The sequence below is a fragment of the Pleurodeles waltl genome, chromosome 2_1 (genome assembly GCF_031143425.1).
Source record: "Pleurodeles waltl isolate 20211129_DDA chromosome 2_1, aPleWal1.hap1.20221129, whole genome shotgun sequence".
NCBI classification, from domain to species: Eukaryota; Metazoa; Chordata; class Amphibia; order Caudata; family Salamandridae; genus Pleurodeles; species Pleurodeles waltl.
The window spans coordinates 824,169,982-824,193,122 of record NC_090438.1 but is presented as its reverse complement, the minus strand read 5'-3'; the positions used below and the strand labels follow the sequence as shown (position 1 = coordinate 824,193,122).

At 39.9% G+C, this 23,141-nt stretch overlaps 1 protein-coding gene across 1 annotated transcript in view; it reads right to left on the bottom strand.

Moving 5' to 3' along the window:
- CDKAL1 (CDK5 regulatory subunit associated protein 1 like 1) overlaps window positions 1–21,906 on the bottom strand; it is a 1,931,537-nt gene extending 1,909,631 nt beyond the window's left edge. Inside the window, exon 1 of the mRNA XM_069218767.1 lies at window positions 21,717–21,906. The gene's annotated coding sequence lies outside the window, so the exon portion shown is untranslated. The remainder of the gene's footprint in view (window positions 1–21,716) is intronic.
- Window positions 21,907–23,141: the final 1,235 nt, after the last annotated feature.

Sequence of the window (23,141 nt, the reverse complement as noted above, 5' to 3'; positions counted from 1 at the left end):
GCATGAGTTGTTTAGTCTTCTGTATCTCACAATTATCATCACTAATCAGAAGTAGCTCTTGCTTCAGAAAAGGTTGGGTATCCCTGTAATAGATGTTTTTAACACCCCATGTTCAGTCTATGGTTCTCATCTTGCGCCATCTGCATCCATACATATGTAAGATTTGTTAGGACCCAATCAAGCCTGATTTGCAGCAGTCAGAGGACCTCTCGGTCAATAGTTTAGACATTTTGCAATTTATATGGAATCCCAATACTTCCCCCAAGCTCTTCTAGGAAATATAGTAGGATCAGCACCAAGTAATTCATCTATAACAAATAGACCACTTTGATAGTCCTCCATTTGTTTGGTATCTCAACCCAAAGGTTGTCAGTAGGTCTGCTTCTGGTATGTAACAAAATCTTCATTAGTACAGTATTTCATTACAATTTTTTTTGCCCTGGGTATCTCCAATTTTCATAATGGGAGTATGAGGAGTCTCTTTATTGGAGCCAATTTAACAATCTGCCCAGTCTGTCACCCTCTCAATGCTGCCTGTGATGGTAGGTGACACAGGCATGTTGATTCATTCTGTCCCATGTATCAATTAAGTATTTCTTAAAACTTTTATCCACTCCGGCATTATGTCTGGGTGGAAGTGGAGGCTAGTATCAATCTTTGAGGAGAGTTTCTCCAGGGAAGGCATGGTCTTCTCCAAGTGCATTTTTATATCATATGTTTCAGGCATACATTCCACTGTGATTACGCTTTTACGGCCTCCTCATCAGTAGCTCTTCTAGTGATTTTCCCTCAATTAGGGTCACAATATTGTAATAACTACTTGCAACCACTAAGAGAAAATAAAAAGTCAGAAAGGGCCTTCATTTGGGTCACCACAGTGGTGTTCTTGGCAAGTCGCTACTAGTCTCATATGTTAATCATAACAGTGAGCGATCAGACAAGTATTGCGCCAAGTGGGATGCTTTTTGAATCCTATAACTGTATTAGGCTTGAACTAGACAATAATCCTACCTGCAATGCAATCCCGAACAGATGTAAAACAGGAGTATATTTTATCTGCAGGATGTGAGAAACTCCATACATCCATAACAGACCCCTCCATTTTTGGCAGCCTTCTTCTAGATTATCATCACCCTTGTGTCTCCTGCAGCATGAAGATGTTCAGGTAATGATCTGATATTTGTTTTCATCTAACACTGTGGACAAGTATTGGTCAGTGATCCCCCACAGGTACCCAAGGCGGTAGTAGAAGTATTGAATTAAACTGGCCATCCAAGAGCAGTGTATATGTGCAACCCAAAAAAAAACAATCAGAACCATACCTCCCTAACTTACCACTTCCTCACCAGGCAGTGTGCCCAGACCACAAGACTGCAGTCACACTCACTTGTCAAAGCTGTCAAACACCCGGTCTAATGTACCAAATAAAAGTCTTCTTATAGCATTTTAAGCAATATGAACAATTCAAGTCAGGCCTCGAGAAATCTACTTGCCCACTCGCTATTGCAAGTCAGATTTCATCGTGGCAAACTATATTTAGGGCCTACTGGCCTGTTCTGGCGAGCAGACAATAGGTATTCTGTTCACTCACAAACTGAATGAGCAATAAAGATGCCTTTAAATATTGTTTTTATCTTGTCACATTTGTTCTGCATTCAGAGACAGAGGTCAAAAGTTCATCTTCTTATATTTAATTTTTCTCTGACTCTGTGGTTAGAGGATTTTGCAAAGAACTGTGTGACAATTGTACTGTGCAAAGCATGTGGAATGAAAGGCTGTAAGATGTTAAGCCTTTTTCTAACACTGAAATAGCTAATAAGTAAACTTTACAACCTTTCAAAATATATTTTAGTAGTTATGCACGTTTTTGTAACTCTCAGTAGTGAAAAAAAAGATTTTTAATAGGATGAAAACAAACCAGAACACTTTACTTGGTGATTTGACAACAACATATTTTTGCAGAAACCCAATTTCCAATCAATCAGTGTTATTGTATTATAGTTTTAGCAGTAAAACTGCATGTTAGTGGAAACAGTTGTGGCCATTTAAAAGGAAAATGTACTGTCTGTAAATTACAGTGCACTACCACATCATGTTTTTGTGATATATTTATTAGAAGTAAGTAAACATGAACTGTGAAATAGTCCTGCCTCCACCCGGATGGCAATTCTATTAGTGAATAAAGAGGCGGTCGGGGTCATGTGTAGCCCATAGGTGCGTCCAATTCTTATTATACAAGGTGTTAACATTTTGTATATGAAAAGTAAAAAAACGTTTTTTGTGCAGCAGAAATGCTGAACTTTAATATTTGAAAGAGCTTTCATAATTGATAATGAAGAAAAAGGCATCCCCAAAAAATAAAATATTTTCCTAGGTTCACACAATTTAGGACCAATTTACGGGTCAAGTACATTACAGTTAGGTTGAGTAGCTTATTCAAGTTACTAGACTTGAAGGTCTAGTAACAGTTATGATTTTTCGAGGCTTGCATTTACACAGAACAATTTGTGACATTTTAATATATAATATTTTGTCAGCAAAGGAACAGCAACTGAGATGTTTCATAAAAATAAAAACATTATCTCTTGCTACTCGTCTACACACTTGTATCTTCATTTTACACATCCTCTTTTTTTTTTAATGTGCGCACGCATTATTCATGTAATTTTTACATTAGGAATAGGACTACTTCAAAATACACTGCATTCATTTGTTTCTTTGCAAAATATTTCCAGCACATATTTTATATTCTATGGAAGCATCACACAATACAACAATTTACTTTTGCCAAAACATGCTGCAGACTAGGTCCTTTTAATGATACAGCATTCAACAGACCACTACGCTAACCAGATAACCACCAATTCAAAATATATTCTGTTCAGATTTGTTAGGCACTTTTTAAAGGCTTACGATGTAAGCAACTACACAAAGATACCCGATACATTACTGATTTAAAAAAAATTACTTTATCAATTCCTCCATCTGGTAACCTAAAGTTATACCATCATCACAACTACAACATAACAGTATCATCATATCTGACCCATTAGACTCATTCAGAAATAAACGTTTTAATATGTCTGACCATGAAACAATCTAATAACAGATTCCAGGCTCTGCTTATGGGTGAACTCTTTGGGCAATATTAGTCAAATCCTTAGTATACCTAGTAATACTTGGAGAATTGTCTGGCAGATATGTACAGCACTGAGTTTTAATTACTTTACAAACAAACGCCTCACTCTTTTGCTAAAAACATATCTAAATCCATTCAACTTTGAAATCCCATACTTGTAATTGCAAGCAGCTCATTCATGGTACGAAAGCAACTGTTGTGTAATTCACTGAATGCTCTATTTAAATAGACAGCTTTGAACTTATCTTAACATCAATTAAAGCAAGCCTGTAAGAGGTATCAAGACAGAGAGACATCCAGAATCTTTTGCCCTATACTATCATGCTTGATTCTGCTATAGCGCACATCTTCTAAACTATTCACAATTCACATCATCAAAATTTGAAACACTAATGATAAATAACAAGTGTCTGCCCAGCCCATGAGTAGTATGAAATAAGCAATCTCGCTAAAATATATCTATAAAGATAGAACAAGCACCTACAAAATAACACCCACTTCTATCATAAGTATACGTACATCTTCTGTCTTCTACTTTGATTATAATTCCCGTCACCACATGTTATACATATGTCTTTCTCCTTCTTTCCATATCCTAAGAGTTGGATGCATTTGTGGCTTTTTAAACACAGTTTCATGTTTAAATATTAATAGTAGAAAAATTGCAGGTCTAACATTCTGTTTTTGATTAATATATTCTCTAATACAATGCTCCATTTCAGTAGTGTGCACACACCTAGCTCTGGAAAACAAACATTCCTCATCTTAGTGCTTTTTAGAATGGCACTGGAAAACTTTATAGGAACTGCCATAAACTCAATTTTTCCAAGATTTGGAGGAACAGGCAAATCACCTATTGGAACATAACGATCTATGTTAGCTTCTTCTAAAAGATTCAGATTTTTTTTTATTATTATTATTATTATTATTAAGTAATATACTGAATAGACCAGAGCAATTGACTACATTAATTGCAGGTTAGTCACATGTTCAGAAACTGTAAGTGTGTACAATAAAACAATCAGGTAGTATTCATAACCTATCTAATTCTTTAACAATATTATGCACGTAGTATCTAAATAATCACTCAATTATTTATAACATCTAACTCATCATGTTTGCTAATATTCTCAATAGCTGTCTTTAGATACCCTAGAGGAGAAGAATGAGTAAGCTAGCAGTCCAACAACAACCAAAATTGAAACAATTAAAACTACTTCAGAACCCAGGCAAATCTTCTCTCTTCTTGTGGGCATTTTTTCTTCTGATCTGAATTTCCCAAACAAAGTCCTTCAAAACTCATCTAAAAATGTTTCAACAGTTCATAATTGTCAGACAAACCTATGTGCATCTGAGAATTTCTATATTTTTGTGCGTTTTAGAGCAACATACAAAAAGAGAAGACCTTTCAAGTTCTTCGGTTTCAATTCTTCACAAATACAGCCACTTAGGTGCTGTGTCTCTTATTTAGCTTTTTCTCCTGTTGATTTATGGGTTGCACCCCCCACACCTCTTTGGGAATCCTTCAGCACTTACTGCAGGCTCTTCAGTCGCATTTTCTCTTGTTTCTTCGGGTGCTTTTGAACCACCAAGTGCGGAACTGCTTTGTACAATAGTTTTTTTTTTTTTTTTTTTTTTTTTTTTTAACAAGCTTATTTTCAGTTTTAACCTGTTTTTCTTGACTTTTGTTTTGTACAACAACTTCCCACAGACTTTTTTTTTTTCTTTTCTTTGCTTTTGAATTTCCCTATTTTCGCACGCCTCTTCTGTCACCCATACTTCTATATCCAAGTTTTGAGCCTGGGTCCCCGACTCAACTTGAGAAAACAGTCTTTCTGGTATCCATACTCTTCGAGTATGTGAGGCATGAATCCAAGAAAGTGGTCCTTTATATTTCACAGCTATGTTCATTAGCAGGATAACCTGATAAAGCCACACTCCCTGTTAAACATAGTCTTTACTAACATGCTTCTTGGCAAGAATCCAATTCCCTGTTTATACATCGTGACATGCAACCAAGGGCACACAGCGGGTAGATAGCTGCACCTCGTAAGGGACAGATTACACTCTAACAGCCAAATGCCTGCAATAGTGTAGATTCAAGTAATCACTAATAGGGAGCAGGGCTGCACACAGGATACCAGCAGTTTTGAATGGTCTACCCATCAATACTCACATGAGTTTAGACCAGTCTCTTGTTCGGAGTACACCTCCTACTCACCAGCAGAGTACATCTGGTCATTTCAAAGAACCTGATGCACACACTTTCACCAACGTGGTCTTGATTACTCCATTCAGTCTCTCAACAGCATCCAATGATTGTGGGTGATAACAGCATTAAAACTTCTGCTCAAGATCTAATTAACCACAGATATACTTTATGACACCATTTTTAAAGTTTCCAACCTGTCTGATCCAGTCACAATTACATTCCATATCGAAGGATAAACCCCTTGAGCAATAACTTTGCAATTTTCAGTTCATCACACCCCCGTGTCAGGCATGCTTCAACTCACTTAGAAAACATGCACACCACTACAAAGATGTACCTTGGATTATTAAATGGTGGCATTTCCACAGAATTGACCTATAATCTAGAGACTGGGCAATGTGCCATTTTTTTTTGGTGTCTCCTGACTACTTCAGTTTTATTCACAAAATTATTTTGCTGACACACTGCACTCATCTGACATTTCATTTGGTACTTCCCTCAACTCACCCATTGTTTGTATTGACATGCAAGTAGGAAAAGGTGGTTGATGATTATTAATCTGCATGGTCAATGCAGTGCTCAATCTGCATAGTAACATGCACCTTCACCTGCATAATTATTTCCTTTTAATGACATAATCAGTCACATGTCCTCGTGCTGTGCACTTTATAACTACAATTTTATATGGTGATCTCCAAGAAGACAACAAATGAATAATTTGTAGGCCATTTCGAATTGGTGTCCCAACAGAACTCATGAACTGTGCTGCGTCCATAACTGGCCAAAATCAGACAACTCCAAAAGACTATTTGTAAATTGTAATACTCCGTGCGCGAGTAATACAACAGGCTCTAAGTAGAACAAATGATTCTGCAACCTGTACAGAAATCACACTGTACAAATATGATGTTTCAAAACTGTACGTTAGTGTGCAAACAGTATATGCTGCACACACTTTTCCTTAACTGTCTCTTAAGAAAGAGTGTAATAGGAAAATAGTGCCAAATCAACTAAATTCAATGACATATCTCCCTTGGAAGGTCTTGGTTTTGTACACAATTCTGAGCAGTCATGTTAACAGACTCGAACGAACTGGCTCACTTTGGGTGATGGCTACAACAGTAGTGGAGTAGCTGCAAGCCATCCCAAACATCCAGCAAGTGCAGTGGCAACTGGACTTAGGGTTCCAGTTTTCCCCACTGCTGTGCTGGTGATCGAGAACAGAACACTGACAGGCTTCATCTGCATTACTTTCCTTCGCTTTTTTTTTTTTTTTTTTTTTTTTTTTAAAAGGAAAAAAAAACAATTGTATTCATTTTTCATCAGTACAACAAACAAAAGGAAAAACAAAACATAGTAATCGGCATTGGCATCACCGACATTTGTAAATACATCATAAGTGCTAGAAGATTCCTCGAAACGTGATCTTCTTCATTCATGCATTGCGGCGGACTTGTGGCATTTACCAACCAATTAGGAACTTGTGGTCCTTGGCTGTGATCTCCCCAGCCCAGCTAAGTGTGTGTTAATCCTTCATGGCCTAAGCACAATATATTTCTCCCAGTATAGTCACATTTAGTCTTATAGTCCTTCTGAAGCACCCCAAATCTTTATAAATTTCCGGGGACATCCTCGGGCCTTGTAGAGTGTGTCCTCTGTTTGCATACACCAATCCATATCCTGGACTGTGTGTCATGGTGGGTCTATCTGTACTCCCCCATAATATTAAGATGTGTCCCCTGCCACCACCAGAGCAATACTGCAGAACAAAAGTCTGTATGCGAGCAATATTTGGTCCTCCCATATTCCTCATCACACCGCCTGCTTACTCCGGTTCCATTCAATTTTGATTTTTCTCACTAGCTGTGAAATACCAATCAGAAACTGTGTAGTTTTGGATAGATCTATAATTCTGTACTAATGTTCCCTATTGAATGCAGTCCCACAAGCATCCATCATTATTTGCCGTGCCCAACCTAAACAAAAGGGTTCTAGTATAGTATGGATGTTGCAGTATTTTAAGTGGTTTCAACTCGAAACCAGCACACCTTTTTACCTCTTTTGGGGGATTTACAGGCATCGTTCTAGCCAGCAACCCCCAACATACCCTTATCTTCGTCTCATCTCCGAGTTCAGTCAAGGGTGCTTGGCAGCTGTAGGATAGAGTTTTGCAGATATGGTAGATTGCATGTTTATCTCGTGGGCTTCCTAAGATTCGAAATTCAAGTGGTGATTCCTTCTCGATATCCTGCATCTAGGGGGCGTATTTAGCTCCTGAATAAAAGACCTGTAGATTATTTATAATACTGGAAGTCTGCTAGCTTAAATTGCTGTCAGTTCACTAGATGTTTGCACACCTTGTGAGCCCCATATATCACAAATGTTGGCTCTACCAAGTAGGTGCCATTTTTGGAATCCCTCTAGTCTCACCAAGTTCACTAAATCTGTTGAGTCCCAAAAGGCTTTTCCAATTGTAAGCTTTCTTCACAAACCTGTCATGAGGGTGGCATGCTTCCATATTTGAATAACAGTATTCATGGAGGCATACTCAAGGCTTGGGTTCCCTCTCCCACACAACTTTCCCAGGTATCCATATGGGGGCCATTGCTTCCCAGGCAGCCCTCAAAGAGGCATTTGACATAGCAAACACCCACTCGTTTAATATCAACGACTGAGCTACCAAATAATAGTGTTTTAAATCTGGCACTACAATGCTCCCGTCGTTTCGCTGTTGGGTCCAGCGCAGCAGGAGCGCCTCATTGTGTGTGCTTTGTGATGGTCGCTGAGCACACTACTTGGCTGCCTTCACAGCACCGGAAAGCGTCCCGTGTCTCTCCGGCTGCACCCTCCCTCCCGGACGTGGCAAGGTCACACGGGCTGGGGAACCAGCACGGACAAGTGCACTTTTGAATGAGAGCACTTCATGGAGCAACTCCGGGGCACAGGAGTGCTTAGAGCAGTGACCCTGGGGCATTGGCAGGCACCTGCTTTGAGATTTATTCCCTGCCGCGGCCTAGGCGGACGTTCAGCAAACCGCCGCAGGAGACCAGACCGGCAAGAAGTGCTGCAGTGCCCAGCCAGCATGCCCAAGAGGGCTCCAGACATGCCCTGGTAGGGGTGCACCACCAGAGAGAACACCACCGGCGTGAGCTGCGGCCTGCAGGTTTACAGACCGTTGACAGTTGGCTTTCTCCTTTGTGTGGGGGGGGGTGGGTCCAGGGAGGCTTCCTCCCTACCCGGGGCTGCCTCGTGGGCCCCCTCCCTCCCTTTGTCCTGGTCTCAGGGGGGAGGCTGGGGTGGACAGTTTGCTGCTGATTGGTAGCAAGCCGGGTGTGGTGACCCTCGACGGAGGTCCCCGGTCCTGCAAGTACTGTGCAACAATCAGAGCACAGGACTGGGACACAAAAGTCCTTGTTTGCCCTCATCACTTGTGTGGTGGCCCTTGATGTAGGGGGGAGGTGTAACCAACATTTATGCCCTGAGGAAATGCTTTCACGTTCTATGCATGCTTGATGAAGTCTTGGCATTTCCCATAATGGTTACAGCATTCCTGATGATGTCTTGGAAGCCCAGATTATCTCACTATGCTGACCTATGCCACATAGGAATGGTTGATTTTATGTGCATTAAAGATGGTGCCACAAGTTTTCTGATGTTTCCTTTTAATTGACATTTATTACGTTGTGGTGGCAATTATGATTATGCGTTTGCCATGATAAGTGTATCTTTGGTATAATGACAACTGCTTATGTTGCAGGATAACCAGTAACCTACGTGTTCTATGTGGCCACTGCTGGCTTTTGCAGAGTACTAGTAACTGAGTAATGTTCTGACAACTGCTTGTGTAGCACAGTACTACTAACATGTTCTGTTTGGTCTAATGATGTTTGGTGCGATACAGTTTATTTTTATATAACTTGGTGCTGTGTTTCCTTTGTGGTGTATTTGTTGTGCCATGTGTGCTGTGCAATTGCTTTACATATTGCCTCTTGAGATAGGCCTGACTGCTCATGCCAAGCTACCAAGGGGGTGAGCAGGGGTTCTCTTGGTTGTGTAACTCCGTCGCCCTGACCAGAGGGGGTGGGTTCTGCCTGGCTTAGGTGCATAACCTAGCTAACCAGAAACCCCATTTCTAACTGGATATTATACAAATCTTCTAGGGTATCATCCCTTGCCCTCTTTCCTGACTAAACCTCAGTCTGTGCCACCATCAACTTCTCTTTTGTCAATTTCTTTAGACTTACAATTATCACTGCAATATTTTGTTTAAGTCAAAATCTGAATTAACTTCGCTTACCAGACCATCACTCTTTGTTGAAACTCTGTGCAGTTCTCACTTCAATCCCAACACAAAATCTGACACAAAACCAGAAAAACCTTCTTTATAACGATCTCCATATCACTATATTGTGAGTACAACTGCACCAATCTGTCTTAATACGGATAAACTGACTCCTCTGCATTCTGGGACATTTTCATTTTTGATCAATTCAGATGCTCCAGTACAACCACCTTCTTCAAATAATCAACCTCATTAAAATAATTCATAACTTCTAGAGAAGGTTTATAATTTGGTGCAGTACTTTCCTGTTGAATTTCTGCCAGGATAATCACTGTATTGCACTTAAGCCACAAATACCACAGTATCAAAATTTAAACAATGCATCCAAATCTGCCCGTAAAACCTTGGACGCTCACAATCCTATTTCCGTGATTTGTCTCTTAATCAGGGGAAATCTTTCTTAAAAGCCCATAAATCATGCCTGCTCCATGGCACTTGGATGTATGTTAGATCACACGATCCAGGAACATCTCTAAATGGGAATTGTCCTTCTACAGTACACCATGATAAATAATTTGTACCACTACTACCTACACCTTCCAATGGCTTTGAAACCGGTTCACACTTGTCTTTTGACATCTTTGTAATTTCTAATATTCTCCACAATGTTTTCAGTATAATTTCCCTGACTCCATGGTCAATTCCTTTTTTAGTCCAGCTTCTGAAATGCCATGGGATAAAATGTATTAATTCTCCTCCTATGAATTCACATTATTTTATTTAGCTAGTCTCCCCAATTTTACAACTGAACAAAACAATTGCTCTCCTGCTAGCAGAATTAGAAACACCAACTTATCAGGTATTAATTTTGGAAGCATATTACCTAAATTGCATGAACCAACATCTTTTCAAATTCAACCCACATGTTGAACATCTGCTTTCATTAGATCTTGCTACAGACTACAGTGACTCTATATCCACCAAAAAAGCAGCATCTTTCTGTACCCTTTAACTTCCGTCCTCATAGGGTGGAGAACTTGCACACAACAACTCATCTACCACTTAATCTTCCTCATCTGAATCATTCTGCTTTTCACATGCACATTTCTTTTCTTTACTGATCCGTGGCCACCAATCCAACTCCAGGAGGGAAAACGCCTACAGTGTCTAACATTTCTATATGCCACTCTTGTTTTTGCTTCCGCTATGAAGAATCCATCCAATCCTGAATAGCTTTGTTAACCTGCCACTTCAAGCATCTCAGATTTACTTTTTCATTGGCTCCTGTGCAGCATTCATTTAAAGTTTCAAACTCTGCAGGTCTAGGGTGAGGGTGTATATCTATGGAACGTTGTCTCAGAAATGCAATTTCGTTAAATCAAATGTACCAATCTCAGGAAACTGACTGCACCACTCAGTAACCTTGTTCCATTGTTTTAACCAAAAACATGTACGCATTTCAATGTTAAAAAGCATTTAATAATCTAGGCTTCCCAGCAGTGAAAATGGTTGTGCTCCATTAATCAACGTTCCTTATTTACTAAACTTTGAACCCATTGTTGAAAATTTAAAGAGCCATTCAAATTAAATACAAAACAATATGTCACAAGTACAAAATACACAAAAAATAATTAACCACTATCTGTGATCTTTGGAAAACAGAAAGGAAATTCAAGCTCACAAGTACCACTAAAGCTTAGAAATGCTACACAATTACACCAACAGCTAGGCACTGATCAGCAACAACATAAGGACTCGAAATAGTTTTACCTTTCTTGAGCAAATTAACTACTATCACTATTCTATTCCAAATTAGTACACAAGCACACCTTAACCATTAAGTAAATCATAAATTGGTCATGGCACACCTTTATCCTTCATTGACTCCCTACCTGACTCGCTAGTCAACCGAACCCAAAAACCGGCACATAAAATGCAGAACACATCAAAATAACACTATTTTTTTTCAGCACACATTTCAAGTGGAAGGAAGCATCCAATCATGAAACAATGGTAAGTTATTTTTGCCAAAATACGCTGGAAACGTTTCCCCTACAATTTTACATCTTGCTAGCTACGGAAAAATACAACAGATAAGCAAGCTAGCCAGATAAAATATTCAAAATATTTTCAGTTTTACAGAGAAAGAGCACATGCATATTTATTGGTTGTGCACGTTTTAAAGACCTACGGTCAGCAACTACAAAACTATGTCCAATACATTTCTGATTTAATTACCTTTCTCAATTATATCCTACTACGATTGTTATCCGTTTGAATCGCAATGTGAAAAATACAGAATCAGGCTGTGTTGTGGAATTCCTATCGCCCGACGCCCGGGACTTATTGTTTGGGGTCAAGGGCAACATGTTTTCATGTTTATTTTGTCCTTTGCATAAGTTGGCCCAACCACCTTCAGCACAAACCCTTTGGCTCCCAGTTTACAGAGAAGGGAACGGTCTGCAGTTCAGGTAAAAAGTGTGTCCAAGTGTTAATGCTGTTCGAACTTGTATTTATGGCTCTTTAATGAAAATCCACCATTATTAGGGTGAGCACTATATATAACCGTTTTATGGGCACACTGCACTACTGACAGTGGTTTCAGTCAAAAAATAAAATAAAAAAAAGTGTACATACATGTTTGAAAAGTTTACGAATATGAGGCCAAGTATAATGCTCCCAGAATGCTATCTGTTTAGATGCATGTTTTTAGAAGCTTGTAAGCAAGAGTGATGATCCTTTGCTTTCAAAACAAAGTGTTCAGAAAAAAAATGCAAGAAGGAAAAAAAAGTTTTGCTACTATGAAATTGTAGGTGCTACTTCTTTGAAGCGTCCTTTAGTAAAATGTGCTGATGCATGCTAGTATTTCCAAAAAATATATTTTTAAAGGAAAATCAGTACAACCATTTTCAACAAGATTATGGGAAGTATGAAAATAAACAAGCACTGCAAAGCAAACCGATCCAACATTTTTTTATGAGTCTTTTGGTCTCGCCAATGCGCGTCTTGTTTTGACGTGGTTTTTGTAACCCTTTATTGTGGGAGTTGCCAGGCCTTCACCATTGTGACAAACATTGGCAAAAAGCACACACAAAAAAAATGTTGGTCTCAAAAAGCACACATTGCCACCAGTGGCATAACAGAGTCCTCGCATCCCCCCTCCAGGGGGCCCACTCAGCACAGCACCTGCGCTGAGGGAGTCTGGAGGGGGAGGGGCCTCTAATGTTCTTTGCAGGGGGGCCACCTCCAATTTTGTTATGCCACTCATTGCCACAGTAGTTCCAGGCACTGAACAAAACTACTTTGTGTGCCAATACGCTTCTTGATTTTTTTTACAGGACAAGTAGATTTAAGAAACAACCTGTTCCATGGCCAAGTAGATATTTCAATCAATTCCACACCCCTGAGAACTAACCAATAAAAATGCAACAATTGGAAAAGATGGCAACAAATTAAATCTCCAAGGGCTTTCATCATACAAAACATTAATTTCCCTGCATCACTGTATCGCTTCCAAAACAAAACTGTATAAATAAACTGCCGATCAATCAGAACCACTATAATCAAGCATAATTTGCTCACACATTGAAATTAATGTATGTAAACCAATCTGACGCACAACTAACATTGCCATCCACAAATACAAATTAAAAAAAGACGAACACCTGCTAAAAAAAAAAAAAAATGAGTATTACGGTATACTTCTGCTTTTGGACACTCAATTCTACTCTGTAATTAGCCAATTTCACGCGTGCACAAATCAACATTCCAGTCTCAAATGCAGTTTAAAGGTTTAGCATGAAAGCAGCACCAGGATTGCTGGGGAACCTGTGTTTGTGCCCCAGGGAATGCTAGGACACCACAAGAATAGAAGCAAAGTGACAGGATTCCGCGGGAAAGGTCGTTTTTTTCATTTTTTTTTTTTTCCAATGTTTCCCCAGTCATTGCTTTCCCCCTCCCCCTTGATATTTGCAGCAGCCGCCACTGCATGTTGCATTTTGGGACTATTGGTTACACTTTTCAAGTTTAATTTTAAAATGTTCATTGTGCGCAGCGATGTTGGGTAAAAAGTAATTAATGCAGGGTAGTGTCTAAGGGTGTCAAAGACGACCGAGCCACTTGACAGAAATGACAACTGAAGTTGCTCAGATGGGGTTGTGCAAATGGTTGGTTGAACTCTTTTCCGTAAGGTGCTTCTGTAACTGCCCAGGGTCTTGTTCTGAATTGCGGACAGTCCCAGATCAGCTTGGATCGTGTTCTTCCCATTTGGATATGACCATAAGATCAGTTGAGGTGCAGCTGTTCTAGCTTCATAGACTTCAATGTGGGTCAGGAGGGGCCAGGCTGAGTGGAGAAGAGGCATTCAACATCTACAGGTGAAGAGACTGAGCAGCACTGATACTGTACATGACCAGGAGCACCTGATTATAAGCACTGCAAACAGGCGCAAAGGGGAAACCTAAAATGGGGAGAACAGAGGTATAAATCAGGACAATGCAATTATCAGTCTGAGCCAGCAGAAACCAGAACTCATTGCAGTCCATCCAAGGCGGGAAGCAGGTAATAAACTGTTGGGGTAGGATGATGTGAGGAGGAGTGGGGTGTGTGGCAGCTTGGATTTCTCGGTCTGTAAAGCATGGGAAAACAAATTAGGAGACAAGAGGTCAACTTCCAAATTAGGGTGTTTGGTGGTTGTCGTGTCTTATCACAAGTTAGATCTGGGGGCTTCCAGGCACTGGAGAGATGTGTGCTAAGACGTTGATGTCCGCAACATATTGTTTGGGTCAAGGGCAACAAGTTTTAATGTTTATTTTGTCCTCGAAACAAGTAGGCCCAACCCTCTGCAGCACAAACCCTTTGGCTGCCAGTTTACAGAGAAGGAAACTGTCTGCAATTGAAGTTTATATGTGTTAATGCTGTTCAAACTTGTATTTATGGTTCATAATCAGAGAGGAATGCATTTCATATATTTTGCAAAGTATATGAAATGTCTAACCAAAAATCTACGTTGCCTAAAGCTTCCTAACAAAGTGTTTTCATAATGAAGAGAACAAAGAACTACTAGACCTGGGTTATCAACTACAAGGATTTCAGAATAACTTGAGTCCACTTTATGTAACTGCTCGTCTATAGTAATACGGAGCGGTCATGTTTTCCTGCTAATGCTAAAATTTAGTAACCAAAAGTGCCAGTCTCTGAGCCAAGACGTGCAGTGTTCCCAACACCAGATGCAAAGGTTTTGAAAATGTTGATTCTTCAGTAGAAACTGTGTACTATCGTTGAAACTTTCAGGGGTGTGCATGCACTACAGTGAAGTTTCACAGATATGCTCGATTCTAAACGTCTTTGTAGTAGGGTATAAATGTGTGCTCTTCCTCATTTTGGGGAGCTGGACTCCACCACAGACGTAGGAGGATGCCCTAGCATTTATTCTGGCATCCCCAACTTTTGTTGTTTTATTTGTTTAATGAACACATTTTAAGACTATTAAAATCTAAAGCTAGAGTCTTCTCTCACAGAGATAAAAATATTCAGGGGTGGTGACCAACTCATATTACAATTAAAGTTGAAAAAAAAGTGTGCCTAAGGAAATAGTCAGGAGATGCTGATGTTCTATTTATTACTGAAATGTGGGTGACCCAAGAGTCTAAAATTGACTTGTGTACCATGCCCTGATCAGTGTTCTAATATTCTCCATGTGCGGCAACAGAATATTTATGACTGCACTTTTTACATCAGTGCCTGACCTCCCAAACTGCGGAAAAAGTGATCAAGTTATAATGTTAGGTGTGCCTGTCAAGGATTAGAAATAAGAAGCAAAAGCAGACTCCAGTATAGTGTGTGTGACAACGGTAATTCCAGCAGAAATCGGTCAAGCACAACAAACTGGTCAACTACAAATGATAAACACCAGAGTGTTGTCCTTGTTATTTCAGTGCAGCCACTTTGCAGTTTACAGGCGGTTACGTGGAAGGTGACCTATAGTACTGAAATAAGTAAGAAAAGAAGTGTTGCACCACGTGTGGCCTGATGTAAGATCATACAGGTACTAACTGAGAAAACACAATTGTGTTGTGTACCAATAAATATTTACTAGTACGATTGCTACAACCACAGCTGTGCAATTAAGTGAAAGTTGGAGGTGTGGGTCTGTGTAACATGCAGGTATAAGCGTAACGGTGTCTAAACATGAATTGTCAGAGTGATAATCCCACTGATGGTGACATTATAATTATAGTGACTACAATATAAATATTTTACACACACATATATATTTATTCTTTTCTAAGTATTCACATATCAATGCAGATTACATATTAACTTAAAAAAAAAAAAAGTTACAGGGAGGTTATAGTTAGACTCACATTGTAAACGTACCACACCATAGAAATTCACAGTTAGAGTTATCGTAAGTAACTATAACTCGTGCCCTAAGGTAATTATAACTCGAGCACCTGCCATGCAGTTTATTCGTCAAAAAAGTCACTGCAAATATCACATTGATATTATTTAATATGTTATCAAGGATGTATTGCATGCTGTAATTTGTGGGGTAAATTAGCAGTGCGTGGCGAGGGCGTGAGTTACAGTTACCTTAGGGCACGAGTAACCCAACCCTATATGGTCTCCCCTCCTCAGGCCAATATCAGCCACGGGGCCCCAACCCCCTGGGCCCAGCATAAATATGGATTTTTAGGAGGGGTATGTGGTAGGGGGGGGTGCATGCCTCCTGGCCAATCCCAGGGGATCCCATTCCCCCGGCCTAAACTTTGAATTTTGTTTTGGTGGGAAAGGGACCGCGCAGCCCCCTTCCCCAGGCTGATCTCACTCCAAGGACCCAATCCCTCAGAGCCCGACATAAACAGTTAATTTTTGTGAGGAAGAAAAACAGTAAATGAAGTTCTAGCACTCGCAATTGAGACACTAGGTAAATAATTCAGTTATCAAACCCACAGGAATCCGGTGTTACAGCAACAGAATGCATGTCATTGGACGCAGAGAATGCTGAAAATATGGCATCCACCCAGTTTAAGCTTCATTTATTTAACAGAACTAAATCAAAAATTAAGCCACGTGATGAATGAAGACCTGAAACTGCACTCCCATGAATAGGTCTCCGACTGGGGACACATGGGACAGGATTAAGAGTTACGTATAAGATATCCTGCCACTTTGATACACAAAGTTGGCAAGATTGAAAGGAGCATATAGATTCTCTATGTGATTACAAAAGACTGTGATGAAAAAGGTACACTTTACATCAGTCTTGGCTTTTCTGTCAGGTGCTCCCCCGATTAAAGACTAATTCTATTAGCCCTGTCTGCAGTGTTTGACATCACTTACCATGTTGTTCATCACTCTAGATTAAAAGCCTTCAGGCTGTGACTAAACATCGGCATAAAGGTTCGAGCCATTCCTTAGAGATCTAAAACCATTTTTGTTGCATTTAGGTCAAACACTAAGTCGGCAGCATGCGGTGTGCCACAGGGGTCTATATTGTCATCTTTTCTTTTTGATATTTACATACCCTCCTCAGCGTCAATCTCACGATATTGGTGTGCAATCCTATTTGTACGCCCAAGATACTCTGACGATTTTCTAAATTCAACAGTAATCACTACTTAAATCTACTTCCACCGCCACTCATTCCAAACTGACTAACACCCTTACCATCATTAGTCACCAGATGACACAATTTTTCCACAAAACTTAACCCCTCAAAAATTGAGACACTTATTAGAAGTAAAAAAAGTTCCGAAAATAAAACCTTTAACTTGGTCTGCATTAATAGGCCCTTTCACACAGTACTCCAAGAATGGAATGTGAACATATATGTGTAGGTCAAACTTACCTCGGAGCATTATATGACTACAGTACTCTACAAGTACAATATTCTGGCCCCAAATTTGGTGTAAAAAAAAATATATTGTTTTACACTGACAAAAATTACTGTATGCCCATTGTCCACGAATCAGTTCTATCCCCCTCAGACTTTGGATATGCTTGCTGTTTGGGCTTCCCAGCCAAGCAACTAAAAGCCCATCAACTATTCCACAATGCAGCAGCGTGCTTCGTCACCACAACTTGACGTCCCCATCACATTATTCCAGCGCGCAAACAATTACACTGGTTGCCCATAAAGAAAATAATTATCTTTACAGCTGTGGTCATGGTACACCATGTTACCCATGGCACATCCCTGTGGTTTCCTAGTTCAAAGTTTATAATGTACCAGCCGACGAGACCCTTGCATCCCCAAAACTTGTAGGAAAAACTATGGAGAGAGTTTCAGGGGGTGTGACCAGAAAATGGAACGAACACCCCGACGACCTTCGGTCATCTCTATATGTGCCTTCTTTTAGTAAAGATTTAAAATCCCACCCCTTTAAATCTGTAGTGCTAGTTTCCAATCTTTTGTTTAACACTATGAAGCTTCAACAAATGTGTGCTTAATAAATATAAGAAAGTGAATACTAAGGGTATAGTCCAAAAAGAAAAAACAATAACAGGGGTGAGGGAAATCACACAAATGTTGGTTTTGGTTGAGTTCTAACAAAAAAGGTGGGGGAAAAAAACAGAGTGCCTGGGAACAGACGCATTGTCGAATAGGGCTTGCTTCTCTCTAGTAACTGAAAAAATACTGCTTTTTAGGCACACATACGATAACTATATGGGTACTTCTTGTTGAATATTGTAATAGGTTAAAACAGAATGAAACCCAGACACATTTTCTTTATATTACATAAGAACACAAAAGTAAATAGTTTCCTAATATGACTATCCTGTGGCACTGTAGTACCACAATGAAAATGATTAGCAGGACGAGACTGTTAATACAAATAAAAATGATGCCACATTGAAATGGTATCCAACTCTAGTACTCGACTCAATCGATAACGTATTCCATTATCAAAAAAAAGTGTGCTGCAGTGCACCCCAAAAAGGGAAAGGTGCTCATTCGAAAGCAGATATCTGTTCACCTCTTAACGGAAAATATTGACCATATCATTTGTATATCCAATAATTATATAACCCTTTCCACCCATAAATATTGATGTATGCCAACCACACATGTAAGAAAGTCATCATTTATAAGCAGTCCTTGTTTTAAGTGGGAACCAGCTGGATCTCGGCAGCTATTTTTGAGCCAGTCTCATATTCAGGGCCGGCACCTAATAATCATTCAGACTGCATCACATTGCAGACACTGGGACACTTCCATAGCTCCAGCACACATTTAGTATGCAGTTCACATGCATAACAACAGCCAGCAGGGCTCCTCTTCCCTTTCCAGTTTCGCCCAGATGCAAATGTCTTACTAATCAGCAATTACTTGTGTTCGAGTTCTATCCTGCTTGAGAGCAAATGGAAGTCAAAGAAAGCCAGTTGGACAAACAAACACTGATACCTCAAGGCATACAGACATTTTCGGATTATGGCTTCACAAGTTGCCAAGAGATCAACTCATATTTAAAGTGCTTTTGACTTTCTCAATCTACGTAACATATGCAAGTTAAAGTGTGCTCTTTGAGGGTGGCAGTAATGCCCATCAATGCGTTAGATCCAATAATCATTTACTTAGAACACAAAACAAATAATTTTTAGATGTTTATTGTATTCAAGTGATTACATTTTAGAAACCTTAAAATAACGAAACAACAAGTGAACAAAAGGAACTTTCCATTGGGAATGTAATTCCCTAAACTGAACGGGTCATTGCGGTGCTCCAGAACGCTGAATTCTTGTTTCCAATGGTTTGTGATATCAAGACATTTAATGTCTGATGTCCAGTTGGTCTACTCTCGTCATGAAGGCGGTCGCTCATCAATGCATTCACTGTCGATCCCGCCTGGTGTGTATGTTTACGTAAATAGCTCAGTGAATTAAGCACCAACTGTAAACAGCTCTATGTAATCAGCGACACATTAGTTTAAACATTGAAAAAAATGACAATATTCAACTCAATTGTGTCTAAGAGCTGGCTACCTCTTTTTCTTACTAAGTGCATCTTATACTTGTAATCTTATATGAAGTTTGATCCGGACACCTACTTGAATGTGAAACTGAAAATGTACACTAAAACACATTTCTAAAATAAACCTCAGAGCGACTTCATTAGGACTAAATGCCTGGATTGTAACGTGTGACCTGGAAACTAGACAAAAAACCCTGAAAGAAAATAAACCACCGAGCTGTCTTACAGTGAAAGCAAATTTGTGATATGATATTGCAGGCGTTGCTTTAGAGCAGGCAAGATAACCCTCTGAGCAATTAAATGAGGATTTCAAGTTGAGAACACATATTACCCAGATGTCTCCAGCAAGTTATCTTGCCAATATGAGTTATCTTACCAGTATTAAACACCGATACTTGCTGATGAAGATATCTCTTATTAAAAGGCAGGTTTTTTGGGGGGGAGGGGGTCATTTAAGGAAGCCAGAACAGCTTTATTGGCTGTTTCTGTTCCCTCCATTTCTTTTGGAGCTAATAATGCGTAGTCTATCATGGATTCCCCTCATGGTAGCGTCCTCCTGCATGACTCTAGGCCAATCATAAGTTGTTAATTTCCTTACTTATCTTTCCATTTTGATCCGTTTATACATGATGAACATGCAATGCCTTTTTAGGAGTGGGCAGACAGCAAGAGTACAAAAAGTGGGCTTTTGGGGAGCACCATTCACTTGTTTGGATCAGCCTCTTTCAGCCATTGGCTTGAGACAGTGTCAGCTATATGGAGTAATACTCTCTCACCTCATGCTATTGGCTATTAGGTTTATCATTCCACCTCCTATTCAGCACTTGCAATGTAATGCATCAGGAATTATTCTTCATCTAAAAAGTACACTCAACCATCACACTTTTCTCAAGTTCAATTATTTATGTGGTACATAAGTTGCATACAAATTAATCTTTTTCATTGCTGTGGGTCTTATCAACGCAACTATACTATGGCACCATTCATCATAACCATCAACCAACAAAGACCTCTACCATCAAGGACCACCACCCATACCACCAATTGTACCTTCACTACCACCACAAAAGCACGCCCTCGCCAATTCCATGCCACCAGCAGTAACAATACCACCAACAACCACGTACTTCCCAACTTGCTGTAACCAAAAAGATGTAGGATTTCTCAGGTTTCAAAAGCCTTAATTAGTATGCTGACCATATCCCCAGAAATGCTCTTCTGTAGAGCTGAGGAAATTATTTTAGACCCCACCTGATAAAAGAATGTTGTGCATCATCAACGTGATGTACACAAATCACATGTGTCTTAATGACGTTGGAAGGCTTGTTTGTTCATCAGTCGGGAGCAGTTTGAGTTTTACTATGAAGGTGTAAAGCAATATTGCAGAGAGGGTGCTGCACATTCAAACAGTCACAGCAATGGTAAAAATGCTGGTTCATTAGTACCCTAAATGTCAAGTTGCCCTCAGTAGTTGCTTCGAGGAATACATTTCAAGTTGTTTGCATATCCTTGCAAACAGAAGAAGTTTGGTTTCCCCGTTTCATAAGATCAACAGTCCACCCGCCCTCCTCACCCAAGCAGAACAATTAATCAAATCAATGGATTGTTGCGGTGCTCAAATAGCAGCAGATAACTGAATACACCTGTAGAGTCTGGGGACATGGATACGTCGCACAACATTGGTATCGGAATCTTTACAGATATTAAGAAGCGTTAATAGAATGAAAGCATTGGAACTTAAACCTAGCTACAATTCCTTTCGAAAGGATCAAACATATTTTTTTAAATCATGCTTTGCTATCAAAGCTCGACATGAATAAAACTTACACTCTACACAAGAGCAATGTTGGCCCTCCATCGTTTCTACTCCCCCTGACCTTGAGCACCCATTACGAGGAACATTTGTAAATTCACTATAAAACAACCCCAGGAGTGCATTCCCAATGTTACACATGTAGTGGGCAATGCTATTCAAGCTATTCACAGATATCAGTGCAAGCGTAGTGTGCTCTTGTAAATTAACTATATTTTCTAGAAATACTTCACTAGCTGGTTTACAATTAGAAAGCATTACAGAGAAATAGTACCGATTTCATATTGGACTCACGTTTGAGAAACACGGGAGACTAACAGTTTTGAGAAAGGACAGACAGCAACTCCAACACCAGAACTCTACTTATAATGTGACCACCAGTCCGCTACTTCACGCGAACCATAAAGTAAATTTATTCTCATGTGCGTAGCCTGTAACTTTTGTTTGAACGGATGTTATGTAGCTAAAATATTAGAACACTTCCGGGTCACATAACCAATTTCAAGGCTGCACATAGTTTAATGGTTTTTCATTGGGTGGGCGGTGCTTCCAACATGTAAGGCGAGCTATGATTGGAGATTCTGTGACACCGTACCTAATCCTAGTGAGGTGTACCGGCCTTCGAAGTGCTGATTGGCTGTTGTGTTCGCGCGTGTCTTTGTCTGGTCCGTCCCTGCCCCGTTAGCGCTTGCTGCCCAGATTGGAGCTGGATGTCGTTGTCAGCGGGAAGCGTTGTAAATAAGGAGGATTATTCAAGCATTGGGCTGGGCTAACAGCCTGGGTCGGACAGGCTAGGTTAGGCTACTATTTGAGTCTGCTTCGTTTAGGATGGTAGGGGATGGAGTACCTCTGTTTGTTCACAAGTTTGTAGCCGCCTTTGATCCTGTGTATTTGGGATTCAAGTCCGACTTCGTAACATTACGTGAGGCGGCAAGAACAGTCTAGAAAACGTGGCGACAGTTGTTGAAGACCTGATGCATTTACGGATAATGGATAGTCTGTTTATTTGTGACTCTTGACTTGCACCCTGCTTGTGATCTTGAGTCCCCCCCTATCATGCCTGTCCGTCTTTCTTTGCATGGATGATTAGGCAGACACCATTTCACTTGGTACCTATACACATGGCGTATTCTACATGGCACTCATACCCTTGGACGGGTTGAATCACATGTGGTGCTAATTTTTGTCTCCTTTCGTCATCTGGGTCGACACTTAAGAGTGCCTTAACGGTATCGCTATTGTTGGTCTGTGTGATACTGGGCCGGGCTTTATATGGTACCCAAAACGTGGGGCGAGGGGTGTGTAACGTAGTCATAACCAGGAATCCTTTAAAAAAAGGGTGTGGCATAAGTAATTAATGAAATGGGCTAAATGAAAATCCAGACTCTTATATTCTTAAAGCCTTACTCCACAAGCCATACAGGCCTCTAAAAATGTTCCAGACTGGCAGTTCTAGTGACTCGAATAATCTGCTTGACCTATTTGTAATGTGCTTGACCTATAAACTGGTCTCATATTGTGCGATCCTAGGCAAATGTTTTATTTCACAGTTAACTTTTTCTTTATGGTCACACGAGAACACCTTTAAATATGAGTTAAGCATGTCTGCTGTAAAAAAAACCTCTTTTTTTTGTTTGATTTAATAGGCAAGGCGTTTGCTCCATGTGTAATACAAATCTGGCCCATGTATAGGGTACGCATGACACCTGACTTGCCTCT